Genomic DNA, 11,564 nt, shown 5'->3' on the forward strand with positions numbered 1-11,564 from the left:
CACATTAAATACACCAGCACAGAAAAACTACAGGGTCCATTAGCATTTTACTATTATGTCACACAGGTCACTGATGAGATGACAAGGTCTAAATATCAGCTGAACCAGGTCAGGTTACAGGGTGAGGTAGTAATGGAATTTCCCAAAATTACAAAGGAAACTTAGGATATATATATCACTCTGTGTAGCAAATATTACATATTTCATTATATACATGGGAGAAAGTGAGAAGAACCCTGCCTCAGTTGTCAGTCCAGCAGGGGCATCAAATAGCCATATATAGGACTTTAACTGTGATGCCACATAGTGCATGTTTCTTTAAGATCTAAACAGCCCCCTTGTTTGTATAAAAAGAGTCGGGGAACAGCACAAACAAGCTGGCCATAGACGCAAAGAAACTAAGGTCCATACGATTTTCAGATTGTGTGTAGAGTGTCCCATAATTTTTTGTACCATGGCAATCGGTTGTTTAGTTGATTGTACAGGTTAGAAGATTTCTGTTGGCTAATGATAATATCTCTACATGTATTGACAATATCAATGGGTGTCTGTCACTGCTATTTGTCGGACATAACTTTCGTATGATTGCTGTCACAGGCAGAATATATTCTGATTTGTTCTTTTTACTACTTTATTTAATGTAAATGGGTAGTTGTAGGTCTGGAGTTTGAAATGCACAACGTTCTTTGGACATAGGATAAAATCTGCACATCTATGAGCACGTCTATGAGCAGCTTTAGACTGAGCCTCCAGGCTTCATGCAATGCCCTGGGCCCCCACATCTCAAGCTCCAGTACTGGGATTAGCAATGAATAACGCTGCATGAATGGGGCCGAAGCATGAAATTAATATCCTGCAGCCTGTACAGTGTGTAAATAATGATGATGGAATCACTTTGTGTACTTAGAAGGGACTCCCTCCTGTGACAGGATGATCTTACCCTATGGGGCAATTATAGGTAATTAGTACCATGACAACATGTTCCTTCCCATAATGGGGTTAAATTGTATTTTCAGAAGAGAAGCCCATGGGTTAAGTGTTTGTATCTCATGGTAGGGTCAGTATATGTCTGGCCAGTGTCCTGCTGAGCTGCTACCTGCCAGTGCTGTGATCTGATACTTCCTCCATCAAGGGTGGCTGAGTGCTCAGCAGGTGATTGCAGCCACTGCCATTCATCTCGGAATCCTATTTAAAACAATTTACACCTATATGATAGGGTAATAATTACTTGTAAACAAACAGTATATATTTATTTTGTAGCTTTAAGGGCAATATTTTGTCATGGCAAAGAATAGGGGTTGCCATTCGTAAAACACTTTACATGAGGATCGCCTTGTAATCCTCACTGGTGTAACCAACTGATTTAATTCTGTTTCCCCCATAGTGCAGTCAGCTTGTTATAGTTAGTCTGTTCTCTATGTATATATAGACTCCCCAATACCATTCTATAGTTCAAGCACCTATGCCTTTGTTTTTTGCACTTTGCTCCCTGCCCCACAATTTTTAAATGACGCCTCTTATCTTATATAGTTGACATACTTCTATTTTCAAATTAAATAGATTTTAGATCACTTCCATATTAGCTGGCTATATATTGCTGTATCTTGACCTCTGCCCGACTCCGATTAGCCTCCTACTTACTAGGCCAGATCAGATGGGTCAACTCTAGGATTATACTGTGGCCTGGGCGGAGACCTGTTGGGTGGAAACCACATAAATGCAACAAAGCTGTCCATGACCAATAGGATTTTTTAGCAAGAGTTTGGGCTGTTGGGCACTCTGGAGGTTCCCATATAATAAACTGACAATTTGGTCCGGATATATATGCAGGGTCGGACTGGGGGACTGCTGTCCGACTATGGGTCGAGGTAAAATCCTTCGACTTCGAATATAGAAGTCGAAGGATTTACCGCATTTCATTCGTTAGATCAATCGTAGGAAAATTTGTTCGATTTGAAGGATTTTAATCCATCGATCGAACGATCAGAAATTTGTTAGAAGGCCTATGGGGACCTTCCCCCCGTATTTTTCTTTCTATTCATTCACTCGAGCTAAGTAAATGTGCCCCAGAGTGTACACATAAATAATTGCAATTATGCCATATATTTAAAAGGACATTCGCAGCAGGAATAAAACATTTTTGTACATAACCTGAAACTCAACGGGACTTGTGAAAGTGTTCTCCAGGACTGTAGTGATATGGGTCACATTGGTTGCAATCCCACATAAACCCTAAGGGCCCTGACACATGGGGAGGCACATCATTGCCTGATGGGAAACCCTTTCATTGGAATTGCCACATGACGTATAAACACATACACATTACTTGCAGCGATCCATGGAAATCGGTTCAAAATTCATAAGGATGCATTTTTTGCATGATTATCTGGTATCCCTGTATATATGTGATTTATAACAAATGCGATTAGCAGTTAAAAAATAAATAGCTGTTATTGGGGCTGGGAGGCTCTTTTCCAATGTTCCCTTTAAACGTTATGCTCCAAAGTGCCTATACAAGGTTTAAGTCCAGAACATATAACAAATTGTTAAACCAAGAGAATTTTGGTTAAAAATACATTGATATTTATTGGTTGCAATAAGAAGAACCCAGGACTACTGTGAGATCATACTCATATACTGTATATACTACAGAAAATCCTACAGGTATAGGATATGCAATTTAGAAATCTCAAAATATTTAAGCAAATCATTCTTATTTTTTCATTGATTTACCTTTGCTCTGTAATAATAAAAGATGTACCTTGTATTTGATGGTATCTACATTGCATAAATCCATGTTAAACACAAAACATGGATTAAATGGGCAGTGGGACTTATTTGCAAGGCAGCTGAATAGGTTCTGTTGTCATCCAGGTGAGGGTTATGTTTGCCTTTTATCCTTCAGCATCAGCCTACAGCAGTGACGGTAAACAATTACTATACATACAGGTATGGGATCCGTTATCTGGAAACCTGTTTAAATTATGGAAAGGCCATCTCCCAAATATTCCATTTTAATCAAATAATTCGTATTTTTAAAAATGATTTCCTTTTTCTCTGTAATAATAAAACAGTACCTTGTACTTGATCCCAACTAAGATATAATTAGTCCTTATTGGAGGCAAAACAATCCTATTGGATTTAGTTAATGTTTAAATGATTTTTTTTTTTCAGTAGATTTAAGGTATGAAGATCCAAATTACGGAAAGATCCCTTATGTAGGAAAACCTCAGCTCCTGGGCATTCTGGATAACAGGTCTCATACGTGCATCTTAATCCTTGAGAAAGAAGCTGAAACATTGGGAATATTTACTGAATAAAGCACTTTAACAAACACAGATATGGGAGTACAGGCCATCTTTATTGTATGTATTATACCTTTTGGTTCTTGGCACCCAGTTTTAAGGGAGCACAGCTTCTTTATTTATATAAATATATATATTCTCTTTGCTTGATTTTTCTGTTACCTTAGGCCAGATATTTTGTAACCCTGTTCTTATAATCTATTTGTCAACACAGAAAAATCCATAATACCGCTAACCGCACCAGGTGTCTTTTTCAGAGATGCCATAAACCCTATCTGCCTCATAATCCCATATTAAACAGTGCTTCTAAGGCAGCATGGAATGGAGGGTATGTGCATGCAAAGCAGTTTTCAGGTAAACACACAAATACTGGGGCAATCAGTCACATCCATAATGTCCCTTTATTTCTTTATTGAAAAGCAACATGTAACATTATTCCTTGTGTGTAATTCATTTGGCCCTCTAGCAGTTAATCTGATTCCCCTCTAGCTCTTTTATTGTGATGCATTTTGCTCTTTTCATGGCTTATTCACATTCTAAACATTCCCTCCCCAGTAATTACCTTCTAGTTATCCTGATGGGACAAACAGGAAATTGTTGAGCCGGAGAGGGACCGCTCATAAAATGGATTTTATTTGGGCAGGAATTATTAACTTGGTCCCGGGTATCTTTGGAATATCAAGGCAATCTTAGGCAGAGTATAGTAAAGTGATATTTTGTCTACAGATTATATGGACAGGCTCAGGCAGTGCTGGGTTCATTCAGATCATAGCGCTAATGGGCATATCACATTTGGCAATGGGACCCTGGAAACACAGGTTTCAATCTCAATCTAGATGTGCAGATTTTATTCTCATGTATGAGAAACGATTGTTCATTGCAATCTACCGACCTTCCACTAGCCATGCAAATAGTAAAGTAGTAGTAAGAAGTAATAAGTATAACAAATCAGATGATGTTTTGGCCATTAATTAACAGACAGCAATTGTACGGAAGTCATATCCAACAATCACATGCATGTCAATACATGCAGAAATATTATCGTTAGCTGACAGAAATCTTCTAACCCAGGGGTGCCCAAAAGGTTAATTGGGATCTACCGGTAGACCTTTAGCTGGTAGTCAGTAGATTTCAAGACACTGTCAACAAACTGCTTGTCTAAATCACCCTCCTATTTCATGTTTTTCATTCAGATGTTTATTATGTTAAGGTTACAGAAGAAATATTTATTATAAAATAGCAATATACACTTTCTTATAAATTAATATTTATGTAATATTTTCCATGGAGCAGAATGCAAACAATGCTTTGCAATGTAGATCCTAATGGGACATCATCACTAAAAGTAGACCTCGCATAAGTAAAGTTTGGGCTCTCGTGTTCTAACCTATCTGATCAACTAAACGACCAATCGCCATGGTGTGAAAAATGTCAGGATGATATACAGAGGGTCCCATAATCATTTGAAACTTTGATTCATATGACTTTACCGTTGCGTCTAAGGCTAAGTCCTTGGGCACTGGAAATAAAGTACTATCATAGTATTATTAAAATGTGCTGCTCTACATTCTACATCTTGTATTGGCATAAGCAGGGCCACTGATCATGTGGTGGTAATGTCAATTCAATGGGGCCCTAAACATAGCACAAGGTTTGTGCAGCGCCATACAGACTGCAGTATTAGTAATATTTAAAGCAAATATCAGATTTCCCCATAAATACCCTTTCTTTGTGCGTGTCAGGAGTCTGTGAGCCAGTGACTTCTTGGCTGCATTACGCTTTTTTACTGCCCTGTACGTGCCAGTGTTTATAATGTGTGCCAGGGACACAAGACTATAATAAACTTTGTTTAATGTAGTAATCAATCACAAATTAATGTATTGCTGCTGCTGGTTTTAGCCCCCCAGAGGCTTAGATTTGGTCTCAAAACTACAGCACAGTGACTGTTACTACAATATTTTTAGTTATCTATAACCTTGGGGGGGGAGCAAAGTGCAAAAAAAAAAAAAAAAGTTACAGAATACCATGTTTTTGCGCTTTCCATTTTGCCCACTCACAATCAGCCACAAGTTTTTGTGCAGGGAGCAAAGTGAAAAAAAAAGTTACAGAAGACCATGTTTTTGCACTTTGCACCGCACATGTTTTTGTTCTGGTGGATAATGTATGACAACATGTTGCACCTGTTTATGTATAGAACAATGGTAGCACCTGCTCACGATGCTTATAGCATTGGCACATAGGTGGGATGTGGGGCCCCTTGCCCAGCTTCACCGCATCAGCTGACTAGACTCGTTTGGCCATGCTCCATAACCATGAAACTATAGTACATTAATGACTTCCATTTCTCTATGTGTAAGTTTATGTTGGGGGCTGAGCAAGAAGAACATTACCTTTGTTTAATAAGGGAGGTTCCAATCTGCACATGAGCAGTAACCCCCTACAACCAGACATCTTCTTTCTTTGTTTAAGATCTAATCACTTGTTTGTTGCTATGAATTAGCTGCCCAATTAGTAAGCGATGGTCACGTTACTGTGTGCCCCATCTAACATAAAGGGGGGGGGGTCCAAAAAGTAATATTTACTACTGCAGTTGACATTGATGTTTAGGAATAATGCATCAAATTACACCAATGAATCAATCAAGAATGAAGAATCATTTCTTTAAATAGGACACAGTGGAAATGTCATTGCAAATGCATGCATGTTGAACCCACAAAAACACACATTAAAAAAATAAATAAACAAAATGTATGTATTGGATACATTCAGCATGAATTTCAATAGACAGACCTTCAAATGTGGTGTGGTTAAGGACCCTAAAGCAGCCTGGGTGATCTAATCAAGGATAAAGGTTGAATAGTTGGTGGCAGGAGGAATGGAAAAAATGATTTACATGGTACTGTTATAAATATAATGGTCATTGTGTAATGTACATAGTGTGTCAAGAAGTGTACTTTTGGTGGGGAAATGTATGTTTTAGTTTCTGGACAGAAGTGAAAGAAGTTGAAGTGCAAGTGCTGAATGAAGCACAAGTTAGGGGACAGGTAAGTGGGTGGCTGGGGATCTATGTGCATCCCCTCAACCAAACCTCATGGATACAGAGCAACTGGATGCAGCAAGCACTGTATTCATGGGGTGGGTGCAGGTGAAACTGAGAGATGGGACCAGCAGCAATTCATCTACGGTGGAAGTCAAGGTGCAAAGTGCAAAAACATTGCATATTGCACCCATTTTTTGCACTTTGCACCATGCATTCCATTCCCAAATTATCCCTATAAACATTTTTAATTTGTATATGTGGAACTACATTTCTAGATACTAAAGCGACTGTCTCAACTCTGTGCAGTCATATAGCCGGAATTCTAAGTATCAACTCAAAGGACTCAATGTAAAATTATGATCTCTTTATCTTGAAATCTCAGTTATGTATATAATAGTGCAGCTGGGGAGGTGTGCAATGGATTACCAAAAAATAAACCACATACTGGGCAATTCTAAAATAGCAGATTATTACCAGGCTCACATAACAAAGTCTTATGACCATAATATACTGAGTAAATATTTCCATTAATTACATTGCTTATCTCTGTAATATAGATTCAAGTAACAGTTATTAAAGGTATTATTCTAGAATATAATGAAGGTTTATGGGCAGCCAAGGTGCTGTGATTTGCTAGGTATCATATGTTCTAATTCTAATGGCAAGGAAAGGGTAAACACAACGGCATTCTTACATTATCACTGATAGCTCCGCAACTGGCCCACACAATGGGAACAATTAGCTGTCCTTGCACCTCGTTAAACAACGCATTAGCCCAGAGAATAGTTAATTATATACTAAACAAAACACGTTTCTTTCCTCAGCAGTAGCTAAGGCCTCTGAATACAGGGAGGTAGGGTGGGAAAGGGAGATTAGTCTAAAAGGGAGGGGGCAGAAGCCCACCAGGGAGACAGCTATATAGACTCAATAGATGTATGTATGTATGTATACACTGTGTAGATTGGAAGATTAACTGCTTGGGGTGGGGGGGGGAGTGGCTGTAAAATGCAAGGATTACAGAGAGGAGAACATAGCAGAGCTGGGCAGAAACCAAGAGGCCAAGGAGTTTCCTGAGTTGTAGACCAGCAAATCACCCAATCCTAAACTTCTTAGATATACATTGGTGTTACCCTTTGTTTATGCTAAATTCTGAAAGCAATATTCCCTGCCTCCCTCTTTGCTTCAACTGGTTGGAAGGGGGGGGGGGAGAAAGTGTGAATTAAATCGAGGAGGTCAAACCTGCTGCAGAAAAACTTTAGCAACAGCTGGAGGCCTTCAGGATGGACATTCCTAGGCTATATAGTAAATATAATGGCTTCACTGTGTAATATGACTGCCCCCCCTCCTCCAAATGCTTACCCAAAAATCATCCATGGAGAGATTTGCCCAGGGGGTTTGCAGTTTCTGTGCTAAGGCAATGCTGCTCTGCTTCCATGTGGCACTAACCTGCTGCTAGTCTTAGGTGGCCATAGACAGAACAAATACAATCTTTCCTGCGACCATTGCTTGATAAGCTGATCAATATCCAGGTCTTTTGCTGATATCGGTCGGCTCCTCTGCCGCAAAATACCCACCAAGTGGTGGCCCTCCAATCCTATTCTTACTCTGCGAACCCTTGTTTATTAAAATATATATATATATATATATAAGTTTGGGAGTTTTACTTTGAAAGCAGCTAGTAAGTTGCAGGTAAAAAGTATTCGTCCCTTTTTATAAAATGTATAATGAAACCATAGAATTCTTAATGAATCAAATGAAAATTGAGCATAGGACTGGCCAGATATGGGATGACATTGACGTAGTTGGCCAGCTTAAATATATTGCAATATATGGACAAACAATCCCTGTTTTGTTTAAAGGGTAAGGCATTTTTCAGTAGCAGTATGCACAAAATGTCTCTGTCTTAAATATATTGATAATGGGTTGAGTGCAGAGGAATCTTGTATTTGTCTATATATATATATATATATATAAAAATATATATGTGACCGCCATCAGGGGGGCACAGGGGGTACAACTGTGCTGGTCCTGGGCCTGAATGGGGGCCTTAAGTAGGGTTGCCACCTGGCCGTAAAAATGATGGTTGATCCCAATGTTATTAATAGGGAAAAAAACTAAATATAAAGGAAGGCCAGTATTTTTTTCCAGAAAAGGTGGCCACCCTACCCTTGAGTGATGTGCCTCCGAACTGCAGAAGTCCCAAAAAGAGCCGAAGCGCTGAAGAAACAAAGATGTGTAAATACCCGAAGCTGCGAAAAGACTTTAAGTTGAACTCCCTGACCTGAAGCCACGAAAGGAGCTGAATCTGAAGCCCCGAAGCCACAAAAGGAGTCAAAGAAGCTAAAGAAGGTAAGTTCCACTGATCACCAAAGTTTTTTTATGTTTTTATTTTATTAAACCCCTGGCCACCAATGTTGTTTTTAAAATATTATATGGCGCCCCTGACCACCAATGTTTCTTTTTAATTTTTAAGGGGGCCCTGACCACCAATGTTTTTTGTTTTACTGTAAGGGGGACCCAGTATTTGGCCCAGTGATTTCTAATAGGGGCCCTGTATATATAAATATAAATAAATAATTAATATAAATACTGCTGCTAATAATTGAAATTGATATTCAACTATCAAATCCCATTCCAGAATGTCAGTGGTCTTATCTAGTTGGCCAAAGAAACCAACAAATCACCCAGAAGTGATTACTTGCTTGTATATAGCTGCAGTCATCCAATCACAGCGAGCATCTTAACATGTTAGCAGGGGTGAGCAGGTGCTTCTGATCATGCCCAGCTTCAGCATTCCTCCTACAGAGGATAGTGTAATAACGGCTGCCCAGATGACCTTCCATAGAAGGATGTACAGTATGTGCTGTGATGCTGTGCGTAGGGTGTTGGTGTCCAGTTTGTGGGGGCTGTGTTGGTAATTTGGAGGAAAATTGTTCGCTGCTGAGAATGTCCTGGCTGGGCTTTCTAAAGCTGAGTTACTGTTGAGAAGTTTCCTTACTCCTATGCCCATTCATTGTGCTTAACAAATCATTAATAAATAACATTATAACAATTGTGCCCATTTGGAATGTTATGTATGGTAGGTGTGGCACATTAAGTGCCATTTGACAGCAAGTCACCTGTGAGGAACAGTATTGCAGTACAGAGGGACAAGGAGTTCATCTGTACACTGCATAATGTGTTACCTTAAGTGGGATATCCACACAATATCATTCTAAGCATCTTTCCAAAATGCATTTTTAAACTTTCTATAGACTTTACAGCTATTTGTAGAAATAATTACACTTGAAATTAGTATCTGTCTGTTCTCTTCACTGCTGGCCTGGCTACAGAAACAATGTAGCAGAAACCGAGAACTTCATATCCCACATTTTCTTTCAATATGTTAAAAAAGGGAATTTTATTGGTTTTATGTAGAGAGGATATTATAGAAGTTCACTTAAGTTAGGTATTTGGGTTTTTGTTTCTCTTTTTCAGGAGGCAGTTTGCCACCCCCTAGATATTGTCCCCCTGAGGCAAAGCAAGGTAATCACTTGGCCTCATGGCAGGACCACGCCTGTGTAAGTGTTTCAGCATGTTGTACAAGAACAGCATCTTTCTTATACACTTAACAGTAATACCATTTAACAACAGCAGCGCACTTATCAACGGCTCACTTGCAGGCTAAGGATATCACTCATAGAAGGGCTGGCTAATTCTGGGCTAATGTGGCCACTGCTATAACACAGCAAGACTTTAATTCTTAAATCCTAGAGCTTCAGGTCAGGCTATGATCAGTAGAAAGCACCTGATAAAGAAGGGACACTCCACAAAACAATGTGCATATGACCCACAATTCAGCATCATTCACAGCCTCTGTTTAAACAGAGTTTCAGGTCCTGGAATTCCAAGTAAATAGAGACCCAAACAACCCCCACAGGCCCAATAACTAATGACTGTCTATGGTATCTTCAGCAGCCCATCTGGCATTTGCCAGAATCCATACATTGCCAGTCTTGGCCAGCTACAGCATTGGACTGGGTGGTACATGGCCCACCAGGATTGCTCCCTTATTGGCCCTAACATACCCCCTGTGCCCCTTGCCCCAGACATGAAGTCCATCAGGCTCCGCAACCCCCTCTCCCCCAGCACGTACCTTGGTCTCTATTTTTGCTCCATGATCAGGCACAGGGGGAGAGCAGCACCCAGGGCTTCAATGGGAGTAAGTCTGGATTGGCAGTAGGGTTGCCACCTGTCCGAATTTAACCCGGACAGCTCGGTTTCCAGAAGGGCTGCCTGAGTCAAGACTGTCTGCCGGTTTTCCAAATAAAGAAAACTGCACAGGATCTTCCTTGATTGAAATGGTGATCAGCCATTCTCTGATTGCCATATCATAGGCCCACCCCTGTGATGTCTCTTGCTCCGCCAGCAACATCACTGGTCTACTCCTCTGACATCATGGCACCGCCCCCTGCATGGGCCATGTGTATTCTGGGGGATATAATCTCTTTGAGGACCATATGTGGCTTGTGAGCATTCAGTTAGACAACCCAGTTACTGAAGAATGCATTAAAAACACATGGAGATGAGAAATCTTTCCCTAAACCTACAAATGAGCTCCCACCAGTGATTCTTGCTTTAGTTCCCAGGCCACACCAACAGAGCACATTGCCAGCATGGACTCAGCACCCACAATGAATGCTAGCCACCCTATGGACTGTGTCACATATCTTTTTGTCAGAAAGAATATTTCCAAGTGCAGATAATATCATGCGATAAATGTGTGAAACCATGAATGACGTTTGTCACTTTTGTAAACATATCTGTCTTGGGGCAAAAACGGCCACACAGAGCAGAGCTAGTGCATCATTCAGGCAGCTGGGTGCTGGCAGGGACAGGCAAAGCCTCGGGACATCTATGATACTAGGCTTGAAGTGACAGGCGGCAGCTAATGATCACTGTGCAAACTGCGCTCTCTTCAGAAAAATCCCCAGAGTTGGAATATTGCAAGCATTTGAGACTGCTACATTTCAATATCCCCCAAACATAAGCAAATATTTTAGGAAACATATTGCCTGTAGCAAAAAGCCTCAGCGCTCACTAGCACTGGCATAACTATAGAGGGAGCAAACCTCAGGCTCGTGGGGGGCCCTGGATTGTGGGGTCTGCTTCCTCTAAAGTTTTAAAGAATCCCCCTCCAGCCACTCTGATACCTCCGGGTGGGGAGTCAGGTTGCAGGG

At 40.3% G+C, this 11,564-nt stretch overlaps 1 protein-coding gene across 2 annotated transcripts in view; it reads right to left on the reverse strand.

Moving 5' to 3' along the window:
* LOC108712726 (trans-Golgi network integral membrane protein 1) overlaps nucleotides 1-10,665 on the reverse strand; it is a 68,011-nt gene extending 57,346 nt beyond the window's left edge. For both annotated transcript variants that reach the window (XM_041588120.1, XM_041588119.1), the window contains exon 1: nucleotides 10,481-10,665. The gene's annotated coding sequence lies outside the window, so the exon portion shown is untranslated. The remainder of the gene's footprint in view (nucleotides 1-10,480) is intronic.
* Nucleotides 10,666-11,564: the final 899 nt, after the last annotated feature.

This window comes from Xenopus laevis, chromosome 3S (genome assembly GCF_017654675.1).
Source record: "Xenopus laevis strain J_2021 chromosome 3S, Xenopus_laevis_v10.1, whole genome shotgun sequence".
In the NCBI taxonomy this organism is placed as follows: Eukaryota; Metazoa; Chordata; class Amphibia; order Anura; family Pipidae; genus Xenopus; species Xenopus laevis.